This window comes from Manis pentadactyla, chromosome 12 (assembly GCF_030020395.1).
Source record: "Manis pentadactyla isolate mManPen7 chromosome 12, mManPen7.hap1, whole genome shotgun sequence".
In the NCBI taxonomy this organism is placed as follows: domain Eukaryota; kingdom Metazoa; phylum Chordata; class Mammalia; order Pholidota; family Manidae; genus Manis; species Manis pentadactyla.
In genome coordinates this window covers 29,929,917-29,944,459 of record NC_080030.1, presented here as the reverse complement: position 1 = coordinate 29,944,459, position 14,543 = coordinate 29,929,917, and positions in this window count along the sequence as shown.

Sequence of the window (14,543 nt, the reverse complement as noted above, 5' to 3'; positions counted from 1 at the left end):
CAAAATTACATGCCTATCTTTCACCCACCCAGAATTTATTTCCCATCTGGTGTGACGTAGGCTTCTAACATTGTCCCCCCATATGATTAGTTAGTTACCCTAGCACCATCCCTTTTTCTTAAACAAACTTCCCCTTTGCCCCAGCCTGAGATGCTGTCCGCTTCATGACACCTGCATCCTGGAGCTATTCCCACCAACCCACCGCCATCTCCCTGCAGACCTCCGACACTGATCACTATCAAATCCCAGAGTCAAGTTCACTAAAATAGATTATGATTATTGACATGGAAAGATGTGTGTAATATATTGTTAAGACAAAAGAGCTGATCATAGAAAGTCATGGATTCATTAAAAATGTGTGTGTGTATTTTGTGCACAGAGGAGTGTGAATTGCCTGTACACTTAAAATCCTAATATTAACTCCATCTCAGCAAAGGGATTAAAGATGCATTGACCTCTTTTCTCACTGTATTTTTATTTTTCTATAAGCATAACTGTATAATTAAACACAAAGCTAAACATGTAGTGACTCTCCTTGCCTTACAAAGTAAAAGCTGTCCATCAGGCTGGTCTCCAAACTTCTCCATTGCAGAACCCGTCCGTGCAGCAGTTAGGAGAAATTTTCCAAGTGAAGAAAGTTGTAGGCATTCCTCCCCTATGATGCAACAAAGACTATCTCAGCTTAGTTATTTTGATTACAGGGATGACACGTTAGTAAAGTTGTAACAAACACATGCCCTCTTCTATGCCTGTTAAACCAACTGTCTTAAATGAATAATTATATCCTTGCCAAAGGTAGGTGGGGTTAGGCAATTACGTACAGCTTAAAAGCATCCATCAGCAGATAGATATTCCTTTATGAAATAATCTCATAAAAATGATTGGGACCTCGTGATTTCCCCACCACGCAGACTTTCTGGTAGGATTTACACGGGGAAGGGCTGCCACACATCTAGGGCTCAGAAGTGGGGGCTCCCCTTGGGCTCCGTGTCCATGTGCTTCCTGGGCATGGAGTTCCTTCCATTGCATGTGGTTCTGCCATGAATCGTGGTGGGAGATGCCTGCTTAGGGTTTGAAGAGGTTGCCAGCAGTGTTGAGCAATGCACACCTCCAGATGATTCCATCAACATGTTTATAAAGGGGAATGGCGGTCCACCTTTAAGGCAGTGACACGTTAATAGGGCTGCTGGGATCACATGCTGAGGTGGAGCCTGCTGGTCTCATGGAGGAGGAACTCGTAGACACTGGAAGCCAGTGACTTCAGTCGTCTGATGAAGTCCATGCTTGTTGTAACGGAGGTTCCTTACACAATAATGCTTCGCTTCATTTCAAAAAATTTAAAGGATTATTTTCTAACTCCAAATTCACATTTATGTGTTTTTGATGTTTCTTGATGCTCTCAAGATATCTTAAGAATTGTCTATGTTTTGATCTTTCAATGTAAACTGCGGATTTAGTTATTTGGATGTAGTTCTTGCCTTTCTTGTGTCTTGACGGAGCAGCAAGAAGACAGGGCCTGTGTGGGTGAAGCTCCACTGGCCTTAGAGGGCACGTTGCCCGAGGAAGGGCTCACCAGGTGTGAGCTGCAGGGAAGGCATTTCCACGTGGACACTCAGGTTTGGAGGCTCACTGGAACAGGCAAGGAAGAGACACGGGGACAGAAATTGCCATGTTGTATTTTGCCTAAAGCCTCTACAAGCCTCATAAATGACATCACTCTCTCAGACTGAGGTGTTTTGACTTGATTTGACATGACTCGGTTTGCAAAGTCGTAATGAATTTCTTCAATGTGCTGACAGACTGTCAGCAGTCCTACATCTTATTTACTTCAAAAATGAAGTCCTATCTTAATTCCTTCTCTTCAGTCCTTGTTTTTTACCCTGTATTCATTAATTTATAGTATTATTTCAGTAATATTTTAATCTTCGCTCCTTCCCTGGTGGCCATCTGGATGGGTTTGCTTGCTTGCTTTCCCAGGATTTTTGAAATGGCAGATAATCTGTGATAAAGGCTCCAAATGCCTGTGTTTGTCCTTGTATTGCCCACAGCAGTACAGGCATGGATGGCAACGTGTATTGTGCGTGTGCGTGTCCCCTGCTAGGAAAAGGAAGTATAGTGTCTCAGAGTAGATTAGTAGTCCATCATCACTTTTGTTCCAGGACTAAAGTTGTAAATCTACAGTCTTTTGTAAGGAGAGAACTGAATTAAAGAAGATAAAGCTGTCTTATAACATCAGTTATGTTTTATTATCGCACAGAAATGGAAACTGTAACTTATGTGTTATGACATGTAAATGGCAATGAGGAGGATGCCATTGTTATCCAGGGCCAGCCTCCATTGGGCTGATGGGGTTAGCAGGCACCTTTTATGCACTTCCAATTGTATATCATGCTGCAGACAGAGCTTGGTTGTCCATATGCTTATTACAGAGTGTCTGCCTCTCATTGTCTGAGTAAGTTTTACAACATCATAAACCTCCTGAAGCTCTCATGAGGTGGGTATTAGCACATTATGCCACTTTACAGACTCTGGAGTCAGGTTATGAGGTGTGCCCCCTGCACCAGAGGTGGGTCTTAGAAGAAGACCAATTCTGTGTAATCACACAGTATCTGGGCTAATTCTCTGAGGCAGCTACCATACTCCCCACTTTTGGGTGCCCACTGCCAGAGGCATTTTCCCTTCACATGTGGATGTAATGCCTGTTCTTGCCAATTCTTTAAGAAGTATGTAATGATGGTTATATAAATGGGAGCAGGAGGAAATTGTCTAGGAAGCCCACCTCACTGTGCAGTTTTGAATATATTATATCCTTCTAGAGATTTCGGTGTGAATATAATTTTTAATGCAAATCAAATCTCCTTTTCACTTCATTTCTTTTTGCCATTTTCTATGTTAATGCATACATATTCAGTTTTGTGATGACACAATATTTGTTATACCATAAAGTATTTCAGAAATCCCCTATTGATGGACATATATAATCAAATTTTTCTCACTATTCTGAATCATACTGAACAAAAGTGCTCGTTTCCTCCCCAACCCCCCAAAAAGTGTCTTGTCAATACAGGTTTTAATGATTCTAGATTAATGCTAAGACTGAACATCTTTTTTGATGTGTTACAAATTTGTACACCTTCCTGTTCAAATCTTTTGTCAAATATTGAATCAGAATACTTATTGTGGATATGTAAGAACTCCATATTAAAGATGTGGGGAGACATCAAAAATAATGTAAGCTAGAAGAAAGCTGAGACCCCTCAATGTAAGGAACAGAGTCAGTACCGTGTGAGGTCACAGGCGATGAAGAGTGTGAGGGAATTAGTTATAGCAGCCTATTTTCTTTAAGTGGAAATCACATATTTTGAAAAGAGGCTTCCTGACATCTGTGAAAACCAAAAGGGCTTCAGCCAGGGTGACGTCTTCTGTGGATGAATCCACATGAGGACTGAGCATGCATGTGGGTCAGAGGCTCCTTTCCAGACCCCCCATGGCTTGGGTGTCCCAAAAAGTACCACATAAATGATCTACTGTTACTATTTTACAACAGAAACTACAATAAAATTCACAGGCATTCAGATATGATTGGAAAACAAGGAAACATTTTAATTTTTAAGAAACAGGACAATTTCCAGCACGCTTATGTCACTGTGTAAGGTTAATTGTTAAACACTTTTGTAGTGGCCACATTCGATGGCTGTTCACTTGCTGGCATGTTTGCTGATGGTCCTTGTGTGCTTTAGATCTCGTAATTTGAGGAAGCAGTTGAGCCAACTCTCTACCTGCAAACTAAGCAATTTAGGAAGAGCTATGGCTCGTGGCCACACACATCTGAGCCTCACGGTCCCCGTGCCCTGGGAGGGCTGGTCTTGTCTGGGGCTGTCCCCAAATGGGAGGAGCTGTTGCTGGTCCTTGCCTTCTGGAATTACCCAGAAGCACATGGCTGCTGCTGTGGACCCCCACACAGCAGCACAGCCTCAAGACAGGCAGGATGCACAGCCTCTTCTCTGCATAAAGCCCTGTGCACGGTCGTGGAGCCCAGCCTTGCGTGGAGTCATGTCCAGTTGCTCTGACAGATGAGGCTGCCACCTGTCAATCTCCCAGAAGAAACTCAGTGTCAAACGCAAGGCAGACTCCGCGGAGCACCCATGGACTTCTTATTTTTATTTTTTACTCAGCCATGAGGTGACCATTTAGGTGGGTTGTGACCTCATTTCCCCATAACACCTCCTCTCTGGTGTTCAGCAGACAGTGGCGGGGTGAGCTGGGTTCCCAGACCGGTTCCCCGGCAGGCCCCCCGGGGCCCAGGGTGCAGACCCCCAGAGCTCACAAGCAAACAGAACCGCCAGACGGCCAGAGGCAGTGCTTGGTTGTGTCCAGGCTGACCACCGGTGGTTGACACCCCAGGCAGCCTGCGGCGGGGGCCACTCAGCGCTCAGCAGGCATCTGTGGGTTTCTCTCCTACCAGGCTCAGTTGGAAAGCTGGTGGCCACGAGCATGCCTGCTGGCAAGGGGCACAGGCCACCCCACGATGTACTTGTGGGCCACTTGGGGCCCCAGGGAGGGCCCAGATGCAAAGACCACTGTGGCAGACGTGACCGCTGTGGGTGGAGGTCTCAGCTAACCTGCCTGGGCGAGGCTGTGGAGTCCTCTGGGTGACAAGGTGGGGACAGGTTCAGATCTGGGGCAGGCGGTAGGCTGCTGTGCACCCCAGAATCTCATCCCCCATTCCCCAGGGGGGGAGAGGGGCTTGCCGGGCACTTTGCACCCATCCTCCACTTCCAGCGGGGCACAAGGGATGCCTCTGATGGGGTACCTGCTGTGTCTCCCTCACGAGGACGCTTGAAGGCCGACTGACCCATCCGGAGGGGGATTTGGACCCACACCCACAGGTGCTCCACCCTGGCCACGCCGAAGCGGCGCAGACGGCATGGTGCCCTCTCTGGCCACACACTTCACTCCCGTTCAAGCCCATGTGGGTTGTGCTTAACTTGGGGTCACTATTATTTGCTACTGAAAATACATAAACCAACACCTTTGGTGCATTTAGCACTGTTCTATGTAGAGTTCTGGAAGTGTGAGTCCCTAAAGAAGCTTATCACAAGAACAGCTAAGATTCAGGGCTAAGGGAATTGACTTACTTTGGAAAAAGTCTTTTTTTCTTTGACTGTAGAAAATAATGGCAGTGTGTAACTGAGTCAAAAGCTGAAGCTGTTTTTAAAAAACAAAACTAAACAGATTTTCTTCTGTGGTGTTGTTTGACCAAAGAGGGTCATCTAAAAACAACAGTAAAATCCTGTGTGGGGTCCCGGGACGTGGTGGTTGGGGGTTCTGCATCCTGTTCCTAAGAATTGGTTGGATTCTTGCATGTGGCTTAGACAGGAACAGGGACCGGGCTGCCCACAGAGCCACACTCCTCTGTCTGAACAGTCCATGTGCCTCCCGCTACGTCTGCCCCCTCCTGGTCCCCTCCAAGCATTCAAGTCCTTACTGCACGAAGCTTTCTGGACGCCACTGTGCCCATCAGTGTGTTTATTGATTCACAGCCCAGGCCAGTGTTGTGTGGAAGCCACAGTGACAATTCTTTTTTAGAAATTAAAAAATAAAACAAAAATCTTTGATTTTATGGAGTCATACAGTGTATGTGCTTTTGTTTCTGGCTTGTCACTTAGTGTGATGTGTTGAGGTCTGTCCATCTTACATTTGCTGGCCTGCACATGACGCCGTGACCTGGTTATCTGCTGACCGGTGGGTGGGCGTTTGCAGGTTCCTGCCTTCTGGCCATTACTAGGCTCTGCTGTGGCTGTTCTCTATGGGACTTTTTGTGGACACGTGTTTCCAAGTCCTTTGGAGGAGGAGGGACAACTCAGAGGAATGGTGGGCCACAGGATGGATATTGCTCAGCTCTTTAAGACACTGCCCATTTTTAAAGTGGTCGTGCATTTTACACTCCACCTGCGTGCGGGAGGCCCTGCCCTGCCTGCCCTGCCTGTGTTTGGTGTCCTGTATGTTTGTTCTAGCTGTCTTACAAGGTGCATTTTTCCCTATGAATCAGGAACAACAAGCTTGTGCAGCTGGGGCTCTAAATCCTGGGGTGTGAAAATAAGGATTTGGGACCAATGCTTCCTCACACTCCTTGCCAATCTTGTCTTTCCATGAGGACGTGTGTGTGGAGATTCGGGTCCACGTGGCTGCCATGATCTCAGCGCTGGAAACTGCACACTCACAATGTCACATCCTTGTGACATTTCTGAAATCAGAGTTGCCTTTTCCTCTAGACAAACTCACAGAAGCCATGTGATCTCTCTAAGCGTCAGCTCCGTGACTTGTATGACAAGGGTGGTTCTCACAAAAAACTGTAGGAAAGAGAAGAACCACTAAATAGAGCAATCAGAGCAACATCAGGGACTCGGTGCTCTGACTGTGTCAGCTGGAGTGGGTTTTACTCGCAGGCTTCTTCGGGAAGGGGATGGAGCATCACCACTTCTGTCTGCCCATCAAACAGAGCGAATGGGAAAGGGAGAGTCAAGCACATTCTGGAAGGAACGTGGAGCTGAGATGAAGAGATTTGAAATTATGAACCCAAGAGTTAAAACTCTGGAATAAAAGAGGAAATGCACCAAGATGTAGTGAATGAGCACAGGATGACAACAGCACTTTGCCCCAACAAATTCTGTTTAGGGAAAGGGTGTTATGAATTACCCAGGAGTGTTTTTGGAAATACTTATTAATTTTAAGTGAAGTTTTACTAGGAATCTTAGGTTTCTTTGGACAAATATGAGTCTCTGGTGTCCTTTATTATATTGTGTACACATATATTGTATGATAAATACTTAAATTATTAAAAAATATTCATATATTTTATAATAACTCAAAGATACCTGGAGAATATAAACAGACAAATAAATATAAATAGAGTATAGGCTGGTGTAAATGCTTTCCAATGAGAAAAAAGCATGTCAGAATCATCTGTAGTTTTTTTTGGTGGGGAAAGCAATAATTAAGAAGAATGATATAGCTTTTGCAGGCAACCATGATGAAGAAGTTATTTATTTAAAATATATGAAATCTCAGCATTAGAGTAGAATCTGTTCCATATATGATAAGTTTGTCTAGAGGAAATCTGTTCCACATATGACAAGATTCCACCTACGTTGCAACCAAACGTAGTTTATTGAAATAAAATCCAAATAAATTTTCAGAGCCTGTTCAGTAGCAAAAAAACGTTTTCTACTGGGTGGAACCACATGCAGTTGCAGGATTTTTTAATTTAAAAATGCTGAATATGGACTGTGTCATGTAACTTGTATGTTGATATGCATACACCTCAGTGTCAACTTCATGAAGTTTTCATATATCAAGATGGGGTTTAAATAATTGAATAAATAAATGCATAGCAGCTGGGAAAAATTAATAGACTTTTTTTTTTAAGGAAACAAAGAGAAAGGGGGAATTCAAACACATTCATTAAGAGGACAGAGAACAGTTAAGAAAAAAGAGACAGAAACTAAAATTGGCCAGGAGATTAAAAAGCCATCTTTGTAGTGGGAAACTTAAATACTTCTGCTGACGCTCACTGGCCCTGGGAAGCCGTGTGCTGCCCGCACTGGCAGCCTGGGCACTGTTTGTGGCACACACGCATGGCATTAAGTTAGCCGGCTGCCAGAGACGGTGCCTGTTCCCAGTGACACGACCAGACAGGACCCCAAAGGCGGGAGGGTGCTGAGCCAGAGCTGGACTTGCCTGCTTCCCGCGCCTTTGCAACCGAACTTAGTTCATTTTCTAAAAACCCTTTCATTGTTTTGTCACTGTTAAAAAAGTAATACATGCTTATCAGAACATTTGGGAAGTACTGACAAGCAGAGGAGAAAAAGAAAAAACCTCTAATCTCGACTCCCAGACCTTAACTGTGATGACCACTTAGATCTGATTCCTTTCTTTTCTAGGAGCTTCTATCCTGTTGAAATGAAATCATAGGGCACAGGAGGCCTGCCCCACCCTGGGCGTTTGCGTGCCCCTCTCACTGCTGACCTGGGGGTCACCTGTGTTCTGCCTTTTTCGTGCAGACACAGTGGTGCATTTATTAATCTCAGTTTGGACTTGTGTTACCTCCCAGGACATGGTCTCAGGGGCTGTGCGGGCCCCGGCCTCCACCCCTCTGAGCTCCTGCAGGGCCTGGGCCCCACCCACCTGGTTCCTTTTGCCCACGAGGCCCTGGTAGGCTGTGAGGAAGAGAAGGGACGCTCACCTCCTGGCAGCACTTCCCCACCCTGACCCAGGGGCAGTGGGGCCCAGCATGCCCGCCTCAGGGCTCCGTGATTGGCTGGGCGTCCCCGGTCCCAGCCTCCCGGGGGGCCTCTCTCTCTGCAGTTGCCCCTGAGTGGTGTCTCGCTGGCCTCTGGCACCTTTTCCTTGAACGCCCTGCTCACAGGGATTGTTGTTATATCCTCTGGGAACTGTGGTGTGTGTCCTGCTGTGTCCTGGCTGTTGTCATGTCTGCCCCTCTCCACATGTGTATCTGTAGGATAAATACATAAAAAGAGTCTTGATAAAGTTGCCCTCAGCAGGCCAGCTTGTGCCGACAGGGCCATGATCACACAATCCTGCTAAGCTGAATACTATTATTTCAAAAAATGTCATTAATTTAAAAATGATAACAATGAAATCAACTAAATATAAATATTAAGGAATTAATTAGAACAGCAAAGAGTTAGAGGAAATCAAATTCTGTGCAGGGTCTCTCAGCTCCGAGGCTGTGCTCTCCTATTGTCACGCATTTCCTAGGTGCCAAGCAGTGTACCTGGCCAACGTTATAGTTTCTTGCTCTCAGGTAGCCTGTGAATATACGTTGGTCTTCCGATTACGCAAGGCAGTTGTCGCATTTCCAAAGCTGCTATAGGCAGACTCAAGGTCAGAACGTGGGAGGCGACGGTCACACCGCGGAGGGAGAGGGTGGGCTTGGGAGTCACGCCTCCCAGGTGAGCACTAGGCTGACCAAGCCGAGCTCTTCCGTTTCCCCGCTGGGAAGCAGGCGAATAGGAATTGCATGACTGCCCCGCTGATCCCCAGAGTCAGGAAATCTCTGTGCGAGAGCACCTCCCCCTCGGTCAGCGCAGGCCTAAGCCTGGTTCCATGGGTGCCTAGCGGCCGCCCCCTACCTGAAAACCCCAGGCCTGCTCCCCACTCATCCTATTCAGTCGCAAACCCCCTCAGCTGGGGGCCTGGTACTCAAACCTTCCGAGATTCCCAGGTGAGTGCTGCCTGCGCCCCAGGCTTCCTGCACCCTCCCCCAGGCCGTCTGGGGTCCGGGTGGCCCCTGTGTGGCTCTGGGCACCTGTTACGGCATTTCCTCCTCCTCCCTGGCTGGGACCTCTTAGCTGCGGATTCCAGCTGCTCGGACCACTTGGGGGCAGGGGCTGGCGTCTTGTCCCCCCAGCTGTTTAAGTTGCCCTCATTAGAAACTCCCCCCTCCCTCCTGCACTCCGTCCTGGGTGACCCAGCCACCAACGGGGGTGTTCAGCTTCTTCCCTGATGTCTGTTTATTTCCCTCTGCGCTGTGCGGCGATCGGGAGCGCCCAACCAGTGGCTGCCAGACCGGGGCTCGGCCGGAGCGCGAAGGGACAGGATGTTGCAGATAACGCGCTGTAACCCCAAACCCGTGGGAACTCGGGGCTTCTCTGAGTGTGAATCAGGGCAGGCGTGCACGGGACATCTCGCAACAGCATGTGCCACTGCACAGCTCGAAGAAGGATCTTGCTATGAACCCTGGGGCATGACACCCACAGACTCGGCGGCCGTCCCTGGAGGGACTGTGCGCTGGGTCCCGGGCAACAATCCCGCGTCCTGCAGTCCCGACACCAAGGCCGGAGGCAGACAGGCTCCAGCCCAGCTTGTACATGGGAAACTCTCGGCAAACCAAATACATTTCTTTACCGTTTCCACTTTAGAAGCAGTTGAATGACTTGACTAATATTTCATTTGCCAAAACAACAAGGTAATTTTCACCTTCTCTTTTTGTTTCCTGCAAGCATCAATTTACCTCTGAGTGTGTGGTAGGGCATTCGTGGTACACGGTCTCCATCCCAGCTGTCCCGGGACCCAGCGCAGTGGCGGGAGGCTTGTTCGCATGTGGGCGGCCCTCGCCACCAGGGTCTCCAATCAAAGCCTGTCTCCAGGCCATGTGTGCTCCCCTGCCCTCCCCAGCACGTGTAGCCCTGGCCAGACTCCAGGAAGTATTTGGGCTCCGGCATCTTTTGCTATTGTGCCTTAATTCTGAAAGAGAACTAGGCTTGGGAAAGACGCAGCGGCGGGCGGGGGCGGTTGCTGGAACCCGGAACAGGGTTGCAGGTAAGCTGGCAGGTGACTCCGTGCACCCGGCCCCGTCCTGCCCTCGGTCTGTGCTGGGGGAGCATGAGGCGGCCACTGAGCCGAGTCTGGCAGCGCCTCGCAGCCGCCGATGCCCCATGCCTGGTTTCCGGAGGGGCTGTCAGGTGACCATGTTCTGCCCAGCGCCAGCCAGGTGTGCTGTCGGTCATCCAAACCATTCCCGAGTCTGTCTCAGTAGTCGTGGGGTCCCCTTCCTCTCCTGATCTGAACTAAACTGCATGTTTGGCTTCTGTGGGAAGTACTCTGTGTGCAGGTGCATTACTTTCTCGTCACCTTGTCACACAAGATGTGGGGAGGTGGCTCGCCTGATGCCGAAGGGCAAGGGCAGCGAGCGGGCACCTGGGCCTGTTCAGGCCCTCATGGCCCCACACTCAGGCGCCAGGGGGCTCCCCGCTGTGGGAGGGCTGGAGTCTCCAAAGGCTTCCTGCCGGGTGCCTGGTGGGAAAGACGGCAGAGTGACAGGCCGCAGTGACACACAGCCCCCTGGGCACCCAGCCCTCTTCTTCTCAAACAACAGGCTCAGACCGTCTGCAGAGGGAGGGCCTGGATTGGTTTTGTTGGTGCTCCAGTGATGCTGACGGTCAGGGGCAGATCACCTGCCAGAGTCACCAGTGGGGGCACACCGGTTGCCTGGTGCCCTGGCCTTGTGGGCTCAGCCAGAAGGCTGGCTCTTGCCCAGGAACCCCACGGACCCCAGCACAGGGAGGGATCTACGTTCAGTCTATGCCCTCTCTGTGTGCTCACGGTGCCTGGAGGCCGGTGCGAGTCTCTGAGAACTTGCCGCTGGGGCTGCGGCTCGGCTTCTTAGGCCGGCCTACATACAGGGCAGCTACTGATGATGCGTTTATTACTTTTGGTCCTAAAGTGTTGTGCAAGCACCCAGAGCCTTTCTAGCGAAGGGAGTGCTAATTTATTAATCATGTAAAATCTGGGCAGGGACTCTTCAGAGGGTGTTTCCCACAGTCATGCTTTATGGCTCAATTTCGTTGTGAAGTTGTTGATTGGACGCCAGGCTTCCTGAGAGCTGGAGCATAGCACAGGCTTGTGTGCTCTGACTTAGGATGACCTTGGCCCCACCACCTGAGCACTGTCCCTGCCAGGTGTGGGACAATTCCGATTCCTGGGCAGCTGGATAAACCTGCAGGAAGGGGTGGCCCTTCAGGGGTAGAAGTCGTCACGTTCCTGTAAACGGTCGTCTGCTTTCCCCATCTCCACGAACATGAAGAAATCAGTTCAAGACCCAGAAAGGGCCAAGTCAGCAGTGTGTGTCTGAGGCGACCCTAGACATCGAACAGGCTGGACTGCGCATGCTCCCTTTGAATCCCAGCTCATCCCCTCATGGGACACTGGCTCTCATGCCTCAGTTGCTACATCTGTAAACCGGCCCCCAGCTGTGTCCACCTCATGGAGTGGCTGTAAAGGATAAATGACTGATGTATGTGAAGTCCTTAGAATAGACCTTCCTTCATGCTTTGCAAGCACTTGATAAATACCAGCTGTTATTACCAATATTAGGACTGTGGAGTCTGACTTTGAGAAGTTTGAAATCTAGAGGGTAAGAGACATGACAACTGTCTTTTATGCTTCCACCTGCCACCAGACCAGTGCCTTCACTGAGTCATCTCAGGCAGATACAGATGCAGGTGAGAGCACAGAAAAAAGCCTGAAACAGAAGTCACAGCATCAGGTGGAGGACGCAGAATTCACGTACTGGAGTATAAGTTTATTGGGTTTGCAAAAGCCAGACGGGATTGACCAGTGGGGGTTTATTTGAGCAGGAGAATCTTCACAAGAGGGGGCTTTGGGGGACTTTGTGAGCCCACTTTGGAATGATACGAGATGAGTAGCTCACCCTCGGATGGGAAAGTGGGAAGTCCAGGAAGGAGCCTGAGAGGGGCCCTTTGTGACAAGGCAGGTGTGATTGACAGTCAGAAAAGAGCCCCTGAACGGGCCTCCTTGGGCCAGTGGGAAGCGCCTTCTTACAGGCCCTTTGAAGCTGATCTTACTGTTATCCTCTGGGAGAGTGTAGGTGTCAGGCCGGAAAGGTGGGGAGTGAATAAAGGATTTTAAAGTGTTTCCTATTTTGGCTTAATTTCTAAAAATAGAGATAACAGTGAACAGTTGGAGTATTGACTGCAAGGAGCAACTTTTGCTCATAAAAAACCATGAGGAGTAAAGGCCAGGACCAGTGCTGGGTGGACTGTCATCTAAGCAGGTTGGCCAGCATGCCCAGCGGTGAGTGCTGGCCACATCCACTCATACGACGTTCTCTCTGCCAGGCCCCTGGGTGAGCTGTGGGCCCCAGAGACCCTGGGACCGTCACAGTCCTGGGGAGGAGGGGGCACCACCCGTGCAAAGTCCTGGGGCTGGTGAGCAGAGCTTGGCGTGGACAGGACATGCTGCTGGGGAGCTGTCTCTGCCTCTGCGAAGGAGGCACACATCCTGATTCTTCTTGCCAACTTTGAAGGGGGAACAGCTCCAGGCAGAGACAGCGCTGTGGGCGAGGAGCTGTGGATGGCAGGGCTCACTGCAGAGAGAATGGAGCTCGGCGTGGCTGATGTCTGCCTGCAACAGACGCCAGGTGAGAGTGGAGGGCGTGGGGTCAGTGGAGGGGAGGTACTGGGTGACACGAGCCCCTTTTGCTGTCATGTGCCTCAACCACAGCATCCAGGATGCACTGGGAGGTGAGGTGAGTGACAGAAACAGGAGCCGAGCCCGCCACGGAGAAGATGCCCCTGCAGGGGTGGGCCTTCAGATGCCGTTCCAGCCCTGCCCGCCCAAGGTTCAGAGGCCAGAGACCCTTGCTTGTGTCCCCTTCAGTGGGGACAGAGGGGTCCTTCCCTGAGGCTTTAGACCCCAGTGCCTGGGGAGCCTGCAGGAGAGGGGACATCCTCTCCTGGACAGGGTGGCACTGTGCTCTGGCCTGCCCGCACTCTGGGGTCTCCAGCTGGCAGATGAGCCTCCCTGGGCACAAGAGACAGCTGGCTTGGGCAGGCCTCTCCTGCCTCCCCTGTCCCCCAGGGCTGCCCCAGTCTTCACAGTGACACAGCAGGTCAGGGACCTCGCCTACCTTGCTCACCTCTCCTGGAGGAGGGCCTGGCCAGTGGCAGGCGCCCAGTGACATTTTTGAAATCTATGAGGTCAGCATGGGAAGCCTCCGGGGCCATGCTTTTCAGGTTGGTGGTTCCCAAATTCTGGTGCTGGGGACCCTCAGAACCAGCTGCAGGTGACGAAACCAGCAGGCTTGTTCAGAGGCACGTGCCTGGGCCCACCTGGCGCTGACATCAGTCCAGGAACTGCTGTTTGAAGCCACGTCCCATGTTCTCTGGGTTGTTTCACAGCCGCTATTTCCCTCTACTGGGTCCTCTAGGCTCACTGTGGCCATGCAGGTGACAGACGGGACATCAGCCGTGTGGGTCAGACACGAAGGGAGGGCAGGTGTCTGGGCTGGGGAGGCTTCTCTGGGAAAGGGCTGTCGAAAAACACAGGTTCACACACAGGAGTTTGGGGAGTTTTTGTGTAGAAGCAATTAGAGAATGCTAGCAGGGTACTTCCTGCTCCCTGCACCCCCCCCCGCCGTCCAGGTCCAGCTCAGAGGGCAGGGCTCACTGGTTGCCTGAGACCCCCGGTGCTCTGCCCTCCCAAGGGGGCGGGGAGTTACCTGTGGCTCCGGTGTGTCATTCTTCTGATACAGTTTTCTAAGATCTTCCCCTAATGTGTTTGGTTTTGCCTGTTTTTGAGGCTTATACAGCTGGAATCACACCGTGTGGCTTTCATGCGTCTAGCATAGCAGCGAGAGTCCCCAGCAGCCTGGACCCCTCCCTGCTCTGACACTCACAGCCAATAAAGCTTGGCATCATGCTGGGATTTTGTCACAGCATCTCATTCTGCGGATAGAACTGGCCTGAGAGTGGCACAAAGTCGTAGTCCCCTTCTGTCTGGGGGCCCAGGTGCAAGGAAGAGGGAAGAGGCCCTCGTGCGCACACCAGCTCAGTGTGTCAGCCCACCCCATTGCAGGCTCCTCATGGTTCATTAAGGAAACAAATCCCACGCAAACGGGCTGCCCCCTGCTGCATCAGGGAAGGGCCAGAATCGGTGCAGAGAGAGAAGGTGGGCGTCTGGGGTCCTGTCCCCCTTCTGCAAAGAGGCCAGATCGAAGC